The following is a 12759-nucleotide window of genomic DNA, read 5'->3' on the forward strand; positions in this document are numbered from 1 at the left end:
TACAAAACACAATCATATTGGACAATTCAAAATACACACACCTAACACACATGCACACACCACACCCACACACTCACACCACTATAAAACACACACACACATTACCCATAACCCCTTACGTGCAACAATTTTGAGGAAGCAGAGAGAGAGAAAAGCAAAGACCACACCATCATCCAGAGGCACAGAACACCATCACACATACACCATCCACACACCTCACACCACACACCCTAACACATCACCCCACACATTACATCACACATCACCTCACACATCACTCACACCACATCATGGCACCTCAAAGACACCCCAGGTTTTCTGAGGAGGAGCTCAGGTTCATGGTGGAAGAAATCATCCAGGTAGAGCCAAAGCTATTCAAATCACAGGTGCAGCAGACCTCCATTGCAAGGAAGATGGAGCTATGGCGGAGAATTGTGGACAGAGTCAACGCAGTGGGTCAGCATCCAAGAATAAGGGATGACATCAGGAAGAGGTGGAACGACCTACGGGAGAGGGTACGTTCTGTGGTATCAAGACACCAGGTAGCCGTACAGAGGACTGCCGGTGGACCCCCACCTCCTCCCCACAACTAACAACATGGGAGGAGCAAGTCTTGGCGTTCATGCATCCTGAGGGCCACTAACTAACTTTCAACCTCCCCCCCTTTTTCCAAAACTCGGCACAATGGTCTTTCCCCGATCAGCCTCCCCCTTTTTTAGACAGAGGCCAAGGGAGGGAAAAGGGGAAAAGGAAAGGGGTACATTGGAAACCAAGAGACGAACCACCCGAGTCTCAACGAGAGAGCACCCCGGGAACAAGCAAAACATAGCAACCTCTGAGATAACTAATGGGAGGGACAATATTGTGAATTTAAGCAATAGAACTATTGACTTGCTTGAGTCTAAGGTACTAAACAAAGGCCTCAGCTTTGTCCCTACACCCAAAATAGACCTCTTCAAGACCAGAACGGAAATTGCCGAATTGTTCCTCAAAATCCGTCTCAAAACTTTCTTTCTTGAAAGAGATTTTGTTGAACCAGACCGCAACACAGGCCTGTGTCCTAAATCCACCTTTTGTCCAACTACTGGACAAATGCCTCCCGAAGTATTAGCCTTCGAGAAATCGGTGTCCTGCAAAATCAACGGGCTCACAGGATATGTGAATGACACATTTCACAACATGAGTGCAGACTAACTGACAGCATTGAAACGTCTTACTTCAGACCCCTCCATTATCATAAAACCAGCCGTCAAAGATAGAGCAACGGTAATTCTACCAGTGACAATGTACAAAGAAGAGTGCCAGCGCCCACTAGACAATGCCCAATATTACAAATGTCTATCTCGAGATCCTACCCCAGACATCCAGGAAGAAATTTCCTTCCTAGTGAATAGAGGAATCGATAACGACTGGTTGACCAGACATGAAGCAGCATTTCTGACACAATCCAATCCCAAGATACCTTACTTCTACATTCTTCCTAAAATACACAAAGGGAAAATCCTCCTCACCCCCCCCCCCCCCCCCGGTAGGCCCATTGTGTCCGGGATTGGCTCTATTCTTGAACCACTGTCCCAGTTCGGCGATTTCTTCCTTCAACCATTAGTAAAGCAGATCCCCACTTACCTGAAAGACACTACAGATGCCTTGGTTCTCCTAGACTCAATTCCCTTTGACACAAACTCTGAACTCCTGATCACGTTGGATGTCAAATCACTCTACACCAACATCCCTCAGGAAGCAACTCTAGGGGTCACATGCGAGCTCCAGGAAGCTAACAAGAGTGACTCACGGACATCCCCTGAGTTCATACTAGACCTAGCTCACCTGGCTTTGACAAGGAACTATTTTGAATTTGAAAACCAGTTCTACCTTCAGATGAAGGGGACATCCATGGGTAGTACCTTTGCCCCGAGCTTGGCCTGTTTATATGTAGACAACTTTGAGAGACAGGTGGTACTCCATGAAGAAAATCCCTACCTGGAGCAGATTAAACTATGAAAACGGTACATTGATGATATTCTGCTCATCTGGACAGGTTCAAGAGAAGAGGCGCATACATTCGTAGCCTGGCTCAATACGGCAAACCCGTTTCTGAAATACACTATGACCATAGGCAATGACCAACTGCCGTTTCTGGATCTCCTAAACCGTGAAAGTAATTGTTCACTGGTAACTGAGGTCTACCACAAACCTACAGACCGGAACAATTTGCTACAATTAAAGAGCTATCACCCGAGATCCCTGAGGGAGAATTTACCCGTGGGGCAGTTTCTACATCTACGACGTAACTGCTCTAATCTCTCGGACTATAATAAACACGGTAGTAATCTGTCTACGAAACTACAAGAAAGAGAGTATCCTGCACACCTTGTCAGGAGAGCATATAAAAGAGCATGAAATAACAACAGAGACCAGCTATTACAACCCCGAACCAGCAAACACAAGACGGAACAGATAGTGGGGGTCATTCTGACCCTGGCGGCCGGTGACCGCCAGGGTCACCGACCACGGGAGCACCGCCAACAGGCTGGCGGTGCTCCCGAGGGCATTCTGACCGCGGCGGTTCAGCCGCGGCCAGAAAGGGTAAACCGGCGGTCTCCCGCCGGTTTACCACTGCCCTTGTGAATCCTCCATGGCTGCGGAGCACGCTCCGCAGCCATGGGGATTCTGACACCCCCTACCGCCATCCTGTTCCTGGCGGGTCCCCCGTAAGAGGGCCCCCGTAAGAGGGCCCCGTAAGAGGGCCCCGCAAAGTATTTCAGTGTCTGCTAAGCAGACACTGAAATACGCGACGGGTGCAACTGCACCCGTCGCACCCCTGCAACTACGCCGGCTCAATTCTGAGCCGGCGTCCTCGTTGCAGGGGCATTTCCTCTGGGCCGGCGGGCGCTCTTTTGGAGAGCGCCCGCCGGCCCAGAGGAAATGTCTGAATGGCCGCCGCGGTCCGGTGCGGTCATTCAGCGGCGGTACCTTGGCGGACGGCCTCCGCCGTCCGCCAAGGTCAAAATGACCCCCAGTGTGTGTAACTACGTCCAATCCACTATCTACTAAAATCCAGAAGATCGTCAGAGATGATTGGGAGATTTTGACATCAGGCGGTCTCCCCTTCCAACAGCCATTACACGCCTTCAAAAGAGCCACCAATATACGTGATATGGTAGTCCATACCAGACCCACTAACAAACTCCGTACCAAACAGCTGACCCTCTGGCACGTACCTCCACCAGCCGACCACCACCCGTGTGGCAACTGCAGTGTGTGTAAATTCACACAGAAATCTACCACCGTGGAACTCGGTCTAAAGATACAGTGGGTACTAAAGGCACTCACAAACTGCAACAGCAAGAATGTAATCTACATGATTAAGTGCCCTTGTCAGCTCAAGTACATCGGGATGACAACAAGAAAGGTCAGCACCCGCATTTGTGAACACAGGAGCACTATAAGGTGTAAACGGGACGCCACAAAACTGACAAGCCACTATGTCGCACAAAAACATTCCCCAGACGACATGAGATGGATTGTGTTAGAACAGCTGCCACCTACAATCAAGAATATGCCACAGAAGTTACTCTATTACGAACAACGCTGGGTCTGGAGACTACACACAGACACCAGCGGTTTGAATGACGACATACCTTGGTCCTCACTCAATAAATGACCACACCTTTACTACTCATACTAGCAATAATTCAGTTAGTTCCAGGTATTCGCGGGCATAGTAGCTCTTTCCCCTGCCTGAGTATCGGTTGACACTCCCCACTTCCCTGTGGTTCCCGCTTCCCCCCTCCCTTCTTCCCTTCTCTTTTCCCGCCTTTTCTTACCCTTTTTCCCTGCACCCCCGCTCGGTTCCTCTCCTCCCCTTTTTTCCGCCTCCCTCCCCCTCCACCATTAAGCCCCCCCTCTCTTTCTTCTTTTTTTCCCCTTCATGTTATCTCCCCTTTCTGTTTTCTGTTTTCTCTTTCCCCCTTCCACTTCCTTTTCTCTCTTTCTGTCTCTTTCCTTTTGCCAATTGTTTCCCCTGCCTCCTTCTATTTTTTCGCCTTCCTTTTCCCCTTCCTCCTTTTTTCTCCAATCCCCCCCTCTTGTACCCCCAACTGTTTTTCCTTCCCCCCCCATCATGTTTGTTTTTTCCTGTTTTATTCCATCATCAACGCTATACGCGTCAGGAGGCTGTTGTTTGAGACTGGGGACTACGTTCCCCAGCCTCCTTAGCGCCAACACATGCTGCGTCACGCGCCTGCGACAATGAACACTGGGAACTCCATTTCCTAGCGGCCTGAGCGCGTATCCGCGTCACCCTGTTCCGCGCCCTGACTGCCGGTCACGGGTAACCGGCCGGAGCCAGCCCGGCACAGGACGCGCAGGGGATTTCAATTATCTCCCCTCCACTTACACTATTTATACCACCCCCACGCTGTACCACACACCTCAAGCGGTCCAGCGAGGGGTCGGGCTAGGCGCACAGCGAGCGCCTCCTTTGACGTAGTAAGTGCAGGAACACTCACTCTTCGGCTTCTCTTCGGCCGCTTTTGTGATCTTCAGATTCTGCCACGCCACAGATAAGATTTTGGTTGGCTGAGATAGAATGTGTGTTGTTCCCAGTAGTGTGTGCATTTTATTGTACTTCTCTGCAACTTGGTTTACTTTACTTTATTACATTCGACTGTAGTACTTTCATTTTAGTGTACTTTACGTCGCTTTACCCCTCGTCTCTGTCCCCGACCTGGAGCTTAGACGCCATGCCCTGACCTTAGGTCTAGAATTGTTTGGTTAACATATTCCTTACTCTGTTTGAGAATTACCCTCACTGCAGGTTCTTATTATCTGTGTGGATACCAACCGTTATCCCCTTGGCATTTTTAACAGAGGTACTCCCCTATCTCTATCCGTGGGAGTACACCCACGGACCTAGATACTGTTTTCTGATATTAACTATCGTCCCTGCCTTTGCTTTATTTTCCTCTTCCCCTCCAGAGTGTGACTATAAGGGGACACTCCCCCTCCTGGAATCTGAGGCCAGTAGCCTTAGATGTTGGGGTAAGGTATTATTTTGCGGTAGATATATGTTTCACTGCATACATTGCATGACTTTGGCTTGCTGTGGCACCCCTCATTGTGTGTTTTGCTGTGCTGTGTTGTTGGTTTTCACATTACGTTATCCACGTTTCTATTCCTCCAGGCCTCCGGGAGGTATTTCCTTGCCAAAGGTAGGCCCCTTCAATTGTTATAAATCCTTCCCACTCTCTTATTGAGGGTGGATTGTTTGTTTGTGCATTGCATGACGTTTAGGGATCCTAGGCCCTGAAGAATGCCCCCATACCTTTTTTGGCTCACTGTAGAGGGCAGAAACATGTCGGCCATTTTTTAGATAGGTGACCCAATGAGTCCTTACTCTCACCTTGGTGTCCCACCCTTGTTTTTAATACACCAGCAGACACCACTATTAAAAGTGTAGATTACACACCGGTAACTGCCTAAGTGTTTTTATATCTTCCCCTAGCTTAGCTGGATCCCACTAACTCCAGATAAAAATAATTTGCGCACTCCCTCCCGTTCCTTTAACAGTGAGGTTGAGTCCGCCCAGGTGGCACTGTCCTACCTGGGTGGGGCTAGGTGGTCAAATGATGAAGCCTGACACTATGTAGTGTGTGAGACCACCTAGTCCGTAAAGGAAATACCCCCTCCCACTATCCATCACCATCCCACAGCACTCACACTGCACGTTGTTGACACCCAGCAAGGTCTAGGAGCCCGTGGATAATCTCCCGTGGTTATAGCTCCGTATCATTAGTGAACCCCATACCCTTTTGTGTTTATTGGCTTTGGTTTATGCAGGGAGCTAGTATGGGTCGATTCCTACTAAATACTTTGTTCCAATCTCCCTTAACTCTCCGGTTGTGTTACGATAGTTAGAGCAGCTCTTAGCTGCAAGATTTCTTCTACAATCTTATAGACTCAGGAAAGCCCTGAGACAGAAATACTTCCTGAGGAATTCACTAAGAAAGGCAGGACCGACAACATCCCCCCCCCCCACTCTCGTGGGATTTCATTTAGACATAGCAGTTTGGGTTTCCCCCTGACAATGCTCACCAACATGGCAGAGGGACTCACTTTTGATGATGAAGAGGTGACAGCAATTTTGTCAGCACCATCGCTTCTTGGTGATACAGCCCTTTCAAAAAGCCTGTCCTAACTAGGGGACTGGGATACTCTAGTAGAACTTAAATGGACACAGGTGAAGACGATTCTACACGGGGCCATTCTAACCGAATACTTACGTAGTAACACAGCTCCCAACGGTCTCATTGTGTCCAATGAGCCACGTATCTTCCTAGAGGACCTAGAATTCAGAAAAGACTGGGCTCTGATTGCATGGAAATCAGATAATTACACTGATAATTAAAACAGCGACCGGATTGTCTGAAGCACTCCTAATACAGATAAAAACTAGTGAGAACAATCTAAAAACAGGCGTAAGCATTCTTTCCTTAAAGAAAAAGCTGGAAGAAACTAATAAGAATATTAATGAATTTAGGGAATATCTCACCCAGCAAAAAATCTCTACATTCCAGAAAGACCTGAAATGGTTCTCACAAGAGAAAGTGTATCCATACACTAATCCTGAATATGTGTCAAAAAGTAACATGTCCGATAATTCCTCCAATAGGAATACCAGCTCGGACACTGACAGTGACTCGTCAGTTCAGACACGACAGCGCCGTGGGCGCCGCGGCCAATACCGGGGAGATGGAATTATCCACCTATGATGCCCCCCTACCTCCCTTCCATTAACCAACAATGGGGCTGGCCAGCTCAGTATGGATCCCCAACTAACTTTCAACCCCCCACCCCCTTTTTCCAAAACTCGGCACAATGGTCTTCCCCGATCAGCCTCCCCCTTTTTTAGACAGAGGCCAAGGGAGGGGAAAGGGGAAAAGGAAAGGGGTACATTGGAAACCAAGAGACGAACTACCCGAGACTCAGCGAGAGAGCACCCCGGGAACAAGCAAAACATAGCAACCTCTGAGATAACTAATGGGAGGGACAATATTATGAATTTAAGCAATAGAACTATTGACTTGCTTGAGTCTAAGGCACTAAACAAAGGCCTCAACTTTGTCCCTACCCCCCAAAATCGACCTCTTCAAGACCAGAATGGAAATTGCCGAATTGTTCCACAAAATCCGCCTCAAAACTTTCTTTCTTGAAAGAGATTTTGTTGAACCAGACTGCAACACAGGCCTGTGTCCTAAATCCACCTTTTGTCCAACTACTTGACAAATGCCTCCAGAAGTATTAGCCTTCTAGAAATCGGTGTCCCGCAAAATAAACGGGCTCGCAGGATCTGTGAATGACACATTTCACAACATGAGTGCCGACGAACTGACAGCATTGAAACGTCTTACTTGAGACCCCTCCATTATCATAAAACCAGCCGACAAAGGTAGGGCAACGGTAATTCTACCAGTGACAATGTACAAAGAAGAGTGCCAGCGCCTACTAGACAATGCCCAACATTACAAATGTCTATCTCGAGATCCTACCCCAGACATCCAGGAAGAAATTTCCTTCCTAGTGAATAGAGGAATCGATAACGACTGGTTGACCAGACATGAAGCAGCATTTCTGACACAATCCAATCCCAAGATACCTTACTTCTACATTCTTCCTAAAATACGCAAAGGGAAAATCCTCCTCACCCCCCCCCCCCGGTAGGCCCATTGTGTCCGGGATTGGCTCTATTCTTGAACCACTGTCCCAGTTCGGCGATTTCTTCCTTCAACCATTAGTAAAGCAGATCCCCACTTACCTGAAAGACACTACAGATGCCTTGGTTCTCCTAGACTCAATTCCCTTTGACACAAACTCTGAACTCCTGATCACGTTGGATGTCGAATCACTCTACACCAACATCCCTCAGGAAGCAGCTCTAGGGGTCATATGCGAGCTCCTGGAAGCTAACAAGAGTGACTCACGGACACCCCTTGAGTTCATACTAGACCTAGTACACCTGGCTTTGACAAGGAACTATTTCGAATTTGAAAACCAGTTCTACCTTCAGATACAGGGGACATCCACAGGTAGTACCTTTGCCCCGAGCTTTGCCTGTCTATATGTAGACAACTTTGAGAGACAGGTGGTACTCCATGAAGAAAATCCCTACCTGGAGCAGATTAAACTATGGAAATGGTACATTGATGATATTCTGCTCATCTTGACAGGTTCAAGAGAAGACGCTCATACATTCGTGGCCTGGCTCAATACGGCAAACCCGTTTCTGAAATTCACTATGACCATAGGCAATGACCAACTGCCGTTTCTGGATCTCCAAATCCGTGAAAGTAATGGTTCACTGGTAACTGAGGTCTACCAAAAACCTACAGACCAGAACAATTTGCTACAATTTAAGAGCTATCACCCGAGATCCCTGAGGGAGAATTTACCCGTGGGGCAGTTTCTACATCTACGACGTAACTGCTCTAATCTCTTGGACTATAATAAACACGCTAGTAATCTGTCTACGAAACTACAAGAAAGACAGTATCCTGCACACCTTGTCAGGAGAGCATATAAAAGAGCACAAAATAACAACAGAGACCAGCTATTACAACCCTGAACCAGCAAACCCAAGACGGAACAGATAGTGTGTGTAACTACGTCTAATCCACTATCTAATAAAATCCAGAAGATCATCAGAGATGATTGGGAGATTTTGACATCAGGAGGTCTCCCCTTCCAACAACCATTACACGCCTTCAAAAGAGCCACCAATATACGTGATATGGTAGTCCATACCAGACCCACTAACAAACTCCCTACCAAACAGCTGACCCTCTGGCACCTACCTGCACCAGCTGGCCACCACCCGTGTGGCAACTGCAGTGTGTGTAAATTCACACAGAAATCCACCACCGTGGAACTCGGTCTAAAGACACCGTGGGTACTAAAGGCACTCACAAACTGCAACAGCAAGAATGTAATCTACATGATTAAGTGCCCTTGTCAGCTCAAGTACATCGGGATGACAACAAGAAAGGTCAGCACCCTCATTTGTGAACACAGGAGCACTATAAGGTGTAAACGGGACGCCACAAAACTGACAAGCCACTATTTCGCAAAAAACCATTCCCCAGACGACATGAGATGGATTGTGTTAGAACAGCTGCCACCTACAACCAAGAATATGCCACAGAAGTTACTCTATTACGAACAATAGAGATAGGGTAGTACCTCTGTTAAAAATGCCAAGGGGATAACAGTTGGTATCCACACAGATGATAAGAACCTGTAGTGAGGGTAATTCTCAAACAGAGTAAGGAAAACGTTAACCAAACAATTCTAGACCTAAGGTCAGGGCATGGCGTCTAAGCTCCAGGTCGGGGACAGAGACGACGGGTAAAGCGACGTAAAGTACACTAAAATGAAAGTACTACAGTCGAATGTAATAAAGTAAAGTAAACCAAGTCGCATTGTAGAGGGCAGAAACATGTCGGCCATTTTTTTAGATAGGTGACCCAGTGAGTCCTTACTCTCACCTTGGTGTCCCGCCCTTGTTTTTAATACACCAGCAGACACCACTATTAAAAGTGTAGATTATACACCGGTAACTGCCTAGGTGTTTTTATATCTTCCCCTAGCTTAGCTGGATCCCACTAACTCCAGATAAAAATAATTTACGCACTCCCTCCTGTTCCTTTAACGGTGAGGTTGAGTCTGCCCAGGTGGCACTATCCCACGTGGGTGGGGCTAGGTGGTCAAATGATGAAGCATGACACTATATAATGTGTGAGACCACCTAGTCGGTAAAGGAAATACCCCCTCCCCCTATCCATCACCATCCCACAGCACTCACACTCCACGTTTTTGACACCCAGTGAGGTCTAGGAGCCCGTGGATAATCTCCTGTGGTTATAGCTCCGTATCATTAGTGAACCCCATACCCTTTTGTGTTTATTGGCTTTATATGCAGGGAGCTAGTATGGGTCGATTCCTACTAAATACTTTGTTCAAATCTCCCTTAACTCTCTGGTTGTGTTACGAGAGCATACTACCATTCCCAGGATACCATGGGCACAGTACAGCAAGAAGCGTGTGGAAAAACCAAGGCGCAAAATAACTGCCCATGAACTGAGAAAAGTCAAGCGTGCAGCTGCCACGATGCCACTTGCCACCAGTTTGGCCATATTTCAGAGCTGCAACATCACTGGAGTGCCCAAAAGCCCAAGGTGTGCAATACTCAGAGACATGGCCAAGGTAAGAAAGGCTGAAAGACGACCACCACTGAACAAGACACACAAGCTGAAACGTCAAGACTGGGCCAAGAAATATCTCAAGACTGATTTTCTAAGGTTTTATGGACTGATGAAATGAGAGTGAGTCTTGATGGGCCAGATGGATGGGCCCGTGGCTGGATTGGTAAAGGGCAGAGAGCTCCAGTCCGACTCAGACGCCAGCAAGGTGGAGGTGGAGTACTGGTTTGGGCTGGTATCATCAAAGATGAGCTTGTGGGGCCTTTTCGGGTTGAGGATGGAGTCAAGCTCAACTCCCAGTCCTACTGCCAGTTCCTGGTAGACACCTTCTTCAAGCAGTGGTACAGGAAGAAGTCTGCATCCTTCAAGAAAAACATGATTTTCATGCAGGACAATGCTCCATCACACGCGTCCAAGTACTCCACAGCGTGGCTGGCAAGAAAGGGTATAAAAGAAGGAAATCTAATGACATGGCCTCCTTGTTCACCTGATCTGAACCCCATTGAGAACCTGTGGTCCATCATCAAATGTGAGATTTACAGGGAGGGAAAACAGTACACCTCTCTGAACAGTGTCTGGGAGGCTGTGGTTGCTGCTGCACGCAATGTTGATGGTGAACAGATCAAAACACTGACAGAATCCATGGATGGCAGGCTTTTGAGTGTCCTTGCAAAGAAAGGTGGCTATATTGGTCACTGATTTGTTTTTGTTTTGTTTTTGAATGTCAGAAATGTATATTTGTGAATGTTGAGATGTTATATTGGTTTCACTGGTAATAATAAATAATTGAAATGGGTATATATTTTTTTTTGTTAAGTTGCCTAATAATTATGCACAGTAATAGTCACCTGCACACACAGATATCCCCCTAACATAGCTAAAACTAAAAACAAACTAAAAACTACTTCCAAAAATATTCAGCTTTGATATTAATGAGTTTTTTGGGTTCATTGAGAACATGGTTGTTGTTCAATAATAAAATTAATCCTCAAAAATACAACTTGCCTAATAATTCTGCACTCCCTGTATAGCGGAAGGCAGAATGGGTTACACAGATCTGAAAAATGGAAATCCAAAGTGAACTGTCAGTGTCCATAGACAGAGGTTAAGAGGCTGACTTATACAATGGCCTACAGTATTCTGAAATGTGAGGAGGAGTTACAGTCACTTACCTGTGTGTCACTGGAAGTACTGCATGATGATGTTGGTTTGGTAGTCAATATCTTCTTCCTCTGCCTCCTCTTCTTCACGGTCCACAGGCTCACCGCTGCCACAAGACCATCACCAGGCTCATCCTCCTGCAGAAAAGGCACCTGGCGTCGCAATGCTAGGTTGTGCAACATGCAGCATGCCACGATTATCTGGCACACCTTCCTCGGTGAGTAATATAGGGGGCCACCTGTTAGATGGTGGCACCGGAATCCGGCCGTCAGGTGGCCGAACGTCCCCTCAATAATACGCCTAGTTCGCCTATGTGCCTCATTGTAGCGGTCCTCTGCCCTTGTCCTGGCATTCCTCACTGGGGTCAGTAGCCATGAGAGGTTGGGGTAACCAGAGTCACCTGCAAATGTCGAGGGATACCTGTTAGACACACACTATCCCTTAGGGACAACCCCATACCAAGGCACCTACTCATACTGTGTGGGACCTTGGCCTCACCTATTAGCCACACCGAGTGCCTCTGGAGTTGGCCTATCACATAAGGGATACTGCTATTGCTCAAAATGTAGGAGTCATGCACAGAGCCAGGATACCTGGCATTCACATGAGAGATGTACTGGTCCGCCAAACACACCATCTCCACATTCATCAAATGGTAGCTTTTTCTAGTTCTGTACACTTGTTCATTTCTGCGGGGGACAAATGTGTACCATCAATGGCACCAATGATGTTGGGGATATGTCCCAGGGCATAAAAGTCAACCTTCACTGTGGGCAAATCCTCCACCTGGGGAAACACGATGTAGCTGCACATGTGTTTCAGCAGGGCAGACAACACTCTGGTCAACACGTTAGAAAACATTGGCTGAGACATCCCTGATGCCATGGCCACTGTTGTTTGAAAGGAGCCACTTGCCAGGAAATGGAGCACTGACAGGACCTGCACTAGAGGGGGGATTCCTGTGGGATGGTGGATAGATTACATCAGGTCTGGCTCCAATTGGGCGCACAGGTCTTGGATTGTGCCACAATCAAGTCTGTAGGTGATTATGATGTGTCTGTCTTCCATTGTCGACAGGTCCACCAGAGGTCTGTACACCGGAGGATGCCGCCATCTCATCATCTGCCGCAGCGGTTGTGGCCTATTGAGGAGAACAGTGAGCAGAGGGTCATGTACCACATAGGTTGCACAAGTGTGTCTGCAGTAATGTTAGTAAATCCGTGTGTGACGTAGTTAGTCCGTATATGTGCCAAAATGTGCTGTGACGCAGTTAGGTGCCATGGCATGAGCCCCCCTGAAATGGCGGTGGCCTACCTTGTGATGAGGGACAAGGGGCAATGAG

The sequence above is a fragment of the Pleurodeles waltl genome, chromosome 7 (genome assembly GCF_031143425.1).
Source record: "Pleurodeles waltl isolate 20211129_DDA chromosome 7, aPleWal1.hap1.20221129, whole genome shotgun sequence".
NCBI lineage: Eukaryota > Metazoa > Chordata > Amphibia > Caudata > Salamandridae > Pleurodeles > Pleurodeles waltl.